We start from the raw sequence: 7,500 nt of genomic DNA, 5'->3' as shown, positions 1-7,500 counted from the left end.
CAAAAGCTGAGTGCGGTGGGAGGCGAGGAAGGGCGTGCTTGTCCTGAGGCTTTGCAGGGCTCTGCAGCGAGCCCGGTCCCCGCTGGAGGGGACGCTGCTTGTGCTCCAGACGAAGGCGTTGCAGCCCTTGTTGTCGCGTGTGCGCATCCCCGCGCTGGCCCCCCAAGCTCTGTCTTTGTGCTGCTTTCTGCGTGGGGCCGTGTCCGTGCGGGCTGCCGGGAGCCGTCTGTCCTGGCTCCCCCGGCACAGGGCTGCTTGCCCTGGGGAAGGGGACGGGGGAGTCCCCCCCTGCCATTGCCGGCCCCGCTGGCGCTGCCTGGGCCTGGGGGCGGCTGGCTGCCCTTCGGGGCTGGCCGGCTCCCGTTTGGGGCTGAGCGGGGCTTTTGCACCTCTTGGGTGCCGTTTCCCGGGGCCTCCAGTGCTCCCGCCCGCTCCCACAGAGTCTCGCAGCTGTATCTCAGAAACAGCTTTTATTGAAAACAAAGAAACAAGAGGAAAGGCCCCATAAAGCTACTCTAACCCCCCTCCCCCCCCAAATACTCCCCACTGCATAGCTACTTTAACATTCCTCCCACCCACAAAATACACCCCCCAACTACCCCACTGCTTCCCTCCCCCCTGCCCTGGAGCTAATGCCCCCCTGCCACCCCCGGGCTGCCTGTCGGAGCCCGGCGCTTGCTGGGGGGCTCTGGCAAGGGGCTGCTCCCGCCCTTCTTCCCTGGCTGCTCTGCCCCGGCAGCCTGGGCCGCTGGCAGGTCCACCCCCGCGTCCCCCGACGGCTCCTGGGGCTCCAGCCCCGTCTCCAGCCACTCCTCGAGGGCCCGCGTGGCGTTGGCCACCTCCAGGTCGCTGGAGTCGGGGCTCAGCAGCTCCTCGGGCAGCGAGAGCGAGGGCCAGGCGCAGGGGGGGATGGCTGCGCCGGTGCCAGCAGGGTCCCCAGGCACGGGGACGCTGCTGGCACCGTCCTGGCTGAGCCCCGCGGTGTCCGAGGAGTCTCCCAAGAGCCTGAGGGCCTCTCTAAGGAGCTCCTCCTCGGACACCTGCAGGTCGTCAGCCAGGTCCCCGAGGTGTTGGTTTGGGGGCGCAGGAGAGGGGCTGGGGGGGACGTCGCTGCCCAGGGATGCCCCCGCGGGGGTGGCCGTGCCGGCCATGGTGACGTCTGCCGGCTGCCCCTCGACGTCCGGATGGTCGCTGGTGGACACCGGCAGTTCCAGTGGTGCTGTGGCCACCGCTCCCCGCACTCCACCTTTGCCCGCAGGCATGGGGACACTGCCAGGCCCCTCATGGCTGCCCCCCAGGGTGTCCGAGGAGTACCCAAAGAGCCTTAGGGCCTCCCGAATCAGCTCCTCCTCGGACATCTCCACATCATCTTCCATCTCCGCATGGTCTTGGCTGGGGGGGGCGTCAGCAGAGGGGCTGGGGGCGATGTCACTGCCCGGCTGTGTCCCCGCGGTGGTGGCCGTGCCCATGATGGTGTTGTGCCCCACCGTGAGCTGGTCGGTGGGGCCGGGCAGCAGCCAGAGCAGGGGGTCTGGGGCCAGCGCTGCCCTGGGATCTCTGCCAGGTGCGCGGTGGTGTGGGCGGCCCTGAGGGGTCCGAGGGGCTGGCGAGGCCGGGGGGGCCCCGCAGCTGCCGGGGCCATGCAGGGCAGCAGCCGGCAGAGGAGCGATGCTGGTGGGTTGCAGCGTGGCGGTGGCCGGTGGAGGCAGCTGGCTGGTGGTCCACTGGAAGGTGAAGAACCAGGGGTCGAAGCAGCAGCCGCAGGGAGCCCTCAGCAGCCCTGTGTGGGCGAGAGGGAGTCGCGCTGGGCCGGGGGGAGCCTGGAGGGGCACCCGCCCAGCCGGCCCCCATCGCCGCCGGCCCCCGGCTCTGCGCCAGGCGCGTGGGGAGCTGGTGGCCGCGGCGTCCCCGCGGGCTGAGCTGCTGTGCCGGCGGGATGGGGCTGCAGATCGGGGAGGAGAGCGGCTTCTGGGAGGGGAAGCGGGAGAGCTGGCCCCAAGGCTTTGGGCAATGGGACCAGAGACGGGTGCCGTACCTGGCGGTGGTGGCTGGGGGGCCGCGGGTGCCCCACCTGTGGCAGGTGCCCGGGCTGCGGGGAAGGGCTGCTCCGGCGCGGGCAGTGGGCGTAGGTTGGCTGAGCCTGCGAGAGAGACAGGAGCGATGGCCGGCGGTCCCCTCCGCTCTTGGCCGCGAGAGCGTCCCCGGGCTGCAGGGCTCGGGGTCGGTCCCTACCTGGAGCTGGGGCGTAGGAGGTTGCGGGGAGCAGCGAGGTGGGCAGGAGTTGGGGTGGCGGGGGGGCCCGAGGGCCGCGCGGTGGGAGCCACAGTGGTGGCTGCGCCATCGTGTGTTGGGGTTCTTGGGTGCTAAGGACTCTTTGGTGTCTCCAGGAAGGAATGTGGGGGCTGCCCGTGTTCCGCCCCGCCCCAAGAGGCTCTGCAGCTGCTGGTGGGGAGGGAAAGGGTTAAGGGAGGCTGGGGGCCCCCGGCCCATCCACGCAGCTCTCGGGGGCTGTGGGTGCCAGTGCCTTTGGCTGGGAGCCTTGGTGCGTTCTTCGAGCTGGGCTGTCCTTGGCATTGGTGGGACTTGTTGGCAGGAGTCCCACACCTGGAGTGCTGGGGTGGAGGGTCCAGGCTGGTGAGGTGTGCTGGGCAGGGCAGGTGAGGTGCAGGGGCTGCAGGTCTGCTGTGCCCTGGTCTTGAATGAGAATGGCTCTGGGAGCGTGAGGACGCTGGCAGGATGAAGTCGATCTGAGACCTTGACGTCTGCAGCGCATTCCGGTTTTGCTGTTTTTTTGTTGAAGCGCAGACGGAGCTGGGCTGGTCGTGGTACGCCTTAACGATGTAAACGGCCATTGCCCTGTTGAGCCCAAGAGATGCCGAAACTGCGCCGAGTCAGGTGGAGGGAGCAAGCAGATGTGGAGGCACCCGAGGGGAGATGGAATTCACAGTCCCTAAAGACGGGGTGGCCGGCGGACTTGGCAGAGACTTACCTGCTTTCTGTGAAGACACCTGAGGATTTCTGTTGGACGGCCTAGCTGAGCTGATGACATCAAGCCTTGAAGACTCCTTATCCTGTTGGGGTTAGCAGTGTTGGCATTGGCAGTGTCACCAATTGAGAACAAGAGCGAATCTAGGAGCAGGGGAGGTTTGCTGCGGTCAGTAAGGGCTGGGCCTCCTCTTGAGAAGCGTAAATGAAGTGTTAGCCACAGCATCTCTCCGCTGTCACCCTCGTTGCCTGACCGTAACCATATTCCTAACCATACTGTGCAGGAGAGCAGATTTTGGAGTTCCTCTGCTCTCCTGATGACTCCTTCCAAATTGCCAGCTTGCTCTGCTTTGACAAAGAGACACGACGTGGTGATCGGGAAGGCGTTGTGCAAAAGGCCAGTCAGGTTAGGACCAGCATCTTGTCAGGTTTCAGGTGTGAATAATTGCATGCTCTTCCCTGGACTGTCCATGCAGTTCCAGTCAGGCACTGTCTCACAGCCTCCTCTCTTCAGGTCTGAGGAACTGCAATAGCTGCTGAAGACAGCCTCCCCATTTCTTGGGAAACAGGATCTCTTTCAGGAGTAGACGAGCTCAGCCCATGGAAACGCTGTGTCCGGGACTTGAACTGGAACGGCTTTGGGAGCCTCAGGATTCGGAGGTGCGTGAAGGAGAAGATGGTGGGATGAGGTGTCACGAGAGAGCCCTGACCGAGAGCGCCTTGGGCGCAGATGTCGGACTCCAGGCCAGGACAAGTGAGCTGAGGTCTGGGGGGCGCAGATGGGCTCGTCAGGCCGCAGTCCCCAGCAGCTTTGTTTGACATCTGAACCCAAGATCGTCCTGCTCCCAGTGGGCAGCTGCTGGAGAAGTGATTGAGGCCCCGTATGGAGCACTGCGTCCAGTTCTGGGCTCCCTACTTCAAGAAAGATGGGGAACTACTGGAGAGAGTCCAGCGGAGGGCTACGAGGATGATGAGGGAACTGGAGCATCTCTCCTACGAGGAAAGGCTGAGGGAGCGGGGCTTGTTCAGCCTGGAGAAGAGAAGGCTGCAAGGGGACCTTATATGCAACGGGCACAAACTGAAGCAGAGGAAGCTCCAGCTGAACCCGAGGAAGAACTTCTTCCCTCTGAGGGTGACGGAGCCCTGGCCCAGGCTGCCCAGGGAGGCTGTGGAGTCTCCTTCTCTGGAGATCTTCAAGACCCGCCTGGACGCGGTGCTGTGCAGCCGGCTGTAGGAGACCCTGCTTCAGCAGGGGGGTTGGACTAGGTGACCCACAGAGGTCCCTTCCAACCCCGAACATTCCGTGATTGTGTGAAAAGCCCCTGGTTTTCTGACTCCTAGATGTATTGTAATAGAAATACGAACCCGTCAGGGGTTCAGCAGCCCATGTTCAAAAATGAGAAGGGATTTTTAAGTACCTCAGATCCTGATTATGCCATGAAACAAATGGAGGAAGCCTGCTCTTTTGAGCCTGTGTGTCCACCTCTGCGTCTCAGAGCCCTTTGGGTGCCCCGAGGTGCATCTCGCCAGAAGACCAGTCCCTTTTAGCTTGGCATGAAGGGAGCACTGTCTGCAGGGGGGGTGAGGGGCAGTGCTCAGCGCCGCTGGTCGTGGTTCAGAAGCCAGCCAGGTTTGTCCGAGGGATGAGGCAGGCCCGGGTCACAGCCCTGTGCAGCACTGAGGGCTCCTCACAGAATCACAGAATCACAGAATAGTAGGGGTTGGAAGGGACCTCTGTGGGTCATCTAGTCCAACCCCCCTGCCGAAGCAGGGTCACCTACAGCAGGCCACACAGGGCCCCGTCCAGGCGGGTCTTGAATATCTCCAGAGAAGGAGACTCCACAACCTCCCTGGGCAGCCTGGGCCAGGGCTCCGTCACCCTCAGAGGGAAGAAGTTCCTCCTCATGTTCAGACGGAACTTCCTGTGCCTCAGTTTGTGCCCATTGCCCCTTGTCCTGTCACTGGGCACCACTGAAAAGAGCTTGTCCCCATCCTCCTGACACCCACCCTTCAGATATTTGTAGGCATTTCTAAGGTCCCCTCGCAGCCTTCTCTTCTTCAGGCTGAACAAGCCCAGTTCCCTCAACCTCTCCTCGTAGGGGAGATGCTCCAGTCCCCTCACCATCATCGTAGCCCTCCGCTGGCCTCTCTCCAGTAGCTCTTCATCTTTCTTGAACTGGGGAGCCCAGAACTGGACACAGTACTCCAGATGAGGCCTCACCAGGGCAGTGTAGAGGGGAAGGAGAACCTCCCTCCTCCTGCTAGCCACACTCTTCTTGATGCACCCCAGGATCCCATTGGCTTTCTTGGCAGCCAGGGCACACTGCTGGCTCATGGTTAACCTGTCGTCCACCAGGACACCCAGGTCCCTCTCCGCAGAGCTGCTCTCCAGCAGGTCCACCCCAAGCCTGTACTGGTGCATGAGGTTGTTCCTCCCCAGGTGCAGGACCCTGCACTTGCCCTTGTTGAACCTCATCAGGTTCCTCTCTGCCCAGCTTTCCAGCCTATCCAGGTCACGCTGAATGGCAGCACAGCCTTCTGGTGTATCTACCACACCTCCCAGTTTGGTGTCGTCAGCAAACTTGCTGAGGGTACATTCTAACTCTTCATCCAGGTCGTTGATGAAGAAGTTCAACAAGACTGGGCCCAGTACTGACCCCTGGGGGACACCACTTGTCACCAGCCTCCAACTAGACTCAGCGCCGCTGATGACAACCCTCTGAGTTCTGCCATTCAGCCAGTTCTCTATCCACTTCACCGACCACTCATCCAGCCCACACTTCCTCAGCTTCCCTAGGAGGATATCATGGGAGACTGTGTCGAAAGCCTTGCTGAAGTCAAGGTAGACAACATCCACGGCTCTCCCTTCGTCTACCCAGCCAGTCATGTCATCGTAGAAAGCTATCAGATTGGTCAGGCATGATTTCCCTTTGGTGAATCCATGCTGACTACTCCTGATAACCTTCTTTTCTTCCACTTGCTTCATGATGGCCTCCAGGATAAGCTGCTCCATCACCTTTCCCGGGATGGAGGTGAGGCTGACCGGCCTGTAGTTCCCTGGGTCCTCCTTCTTGCCCTTTTTGAAGATTGGAGTGACATTGGCCTTTCTCCAGTCCTCGGGCACCTCTCCTGTCCTCCAGGACCTCTCAAAGATGATGGAGAGTGGCTCAGCAATGACATCCGCCAGCTCCCTCAGCACTCGTGGGTGCATTCCATCGGGGCCCATGGATTTGTGGACATCCAGATTGCTTAAGCGATCCCTCACACAGTCCTCCTCAACCAAGGGAAAGTCGTCCTCTTTGTAGGCTTCTTCTTTTACCTCCGGGGCTTGGGATTCCTGAGGGCCAGTCTTAGCACTGAAGACTGAAGCAAAGAAGGCATTCAGTAAGCTCTGCCTTCTCCGCATCCTCCGTCACCAGGACACCCGCCTCATTCAGCAGCGGCCCCACATTGTCTCTAGCCTTCCTTTTGCTGCTGATGTAGTTGAAGAAGCCCTTCTTGTTGTTTTTGACATCCCTTGCCAGCTTCAATTCCTCCCCAAGGCTGTGTGAGCTGAGGTGCTTTGCTGCGTGGAGAGGCTTGGGGAAGAGAGGCCGGAGAGCTGCCCGGCGGAAAAGGCCCTGGGAGTGCTGGTCGAGAGCCGGCTGCCATGAGCCAGCAGTGTGCCCAGGTGGCCAAGAAGGCCAGCGGCATCCTGGCTTGGATCAGGAATGGTGTGGCCAGCAGGACCAGGGCAGCGATCGTGCCGCTGTACTGGGCACCGGTGAGGCCGCACCTCGAGTGCTGTGTTCAGTTTTGGGCCCCTCACCACAAGCAGGAGGACATGGAGAGGCTGGAGCGTGTCCAGAGAAGGCAGGGAGGCTGGGGAGCGGTCTGGAGAACAAGTCTGGTGAGGAGCGGCTGAGGGAGCTGGGGCTGTTCAGTCTGGAGAAGAGGAGGCTGAGGGGAGACCTTCTCGCTCTGTACAGCTCCCTGCCAGGAGGGGGGAGTGAGAGGGGGTTGGTCTCTTCTCCCAAGTAACCAGCAGGAGGAAGAGAGGAAGAGGCTCGAGTTGCATCAGGGGACGTTCAGATTGGGTATTAGGGAACATTTCTTTCCTGAAAGAGTGGTCAGGCATTGGCCCAGGCTGCCCAGAGCAGTGGTAGAGTCACCATCCCTGCACAGGGCTTCAAAAACATGTAGACATGCCCTTGAGGACATGGTTTAGTAGGCATGGTGGTGATGGGTTGACGGTTGGACTTGATGATCTTGGAGGTCTTTTCCAGCACTACTGATTCCATGATTCTCTCGTTCTCTGATTTTGCCGCAGCAGTGAGGCAGAAGCCCACAAAAGCTGAGTGCGGTGGGAGGCGAGGAAGGGCGTGCTTGTCCTGAGGCTTTGCAGGGCTCTGCAGCGAGCCCGGTCCCCGCTGGAGGGGACGCTGCTTGTGCTCCAGACGAAGGCGTTGCAGCCCTTGTTGTCGCGTGTGCGCATCCCCGCGCCGGCCCCCCAAGCTCTGTCTTTGTGCTGCTTTC

The sequence above is a fragment of the Opisthocomus hoazin genome, chromosome 27, assembly GCF_030867145.1.
Source record: "Opisthocomus hoazin isolate bOpiHoa1 chromosome 27, bOpiHoa1.hap1, whole genome shotgun sequence".
NCBI classification, from domain to species: Eukaryota; Metazoa; Chordata; class Aves; order Opisthocomiformes; family Opisthocomidae; genus Opisthocomus; species Opisthocomus hoazin.
This window is presented reverse-complemented; position numbering follows the sequence as displayed.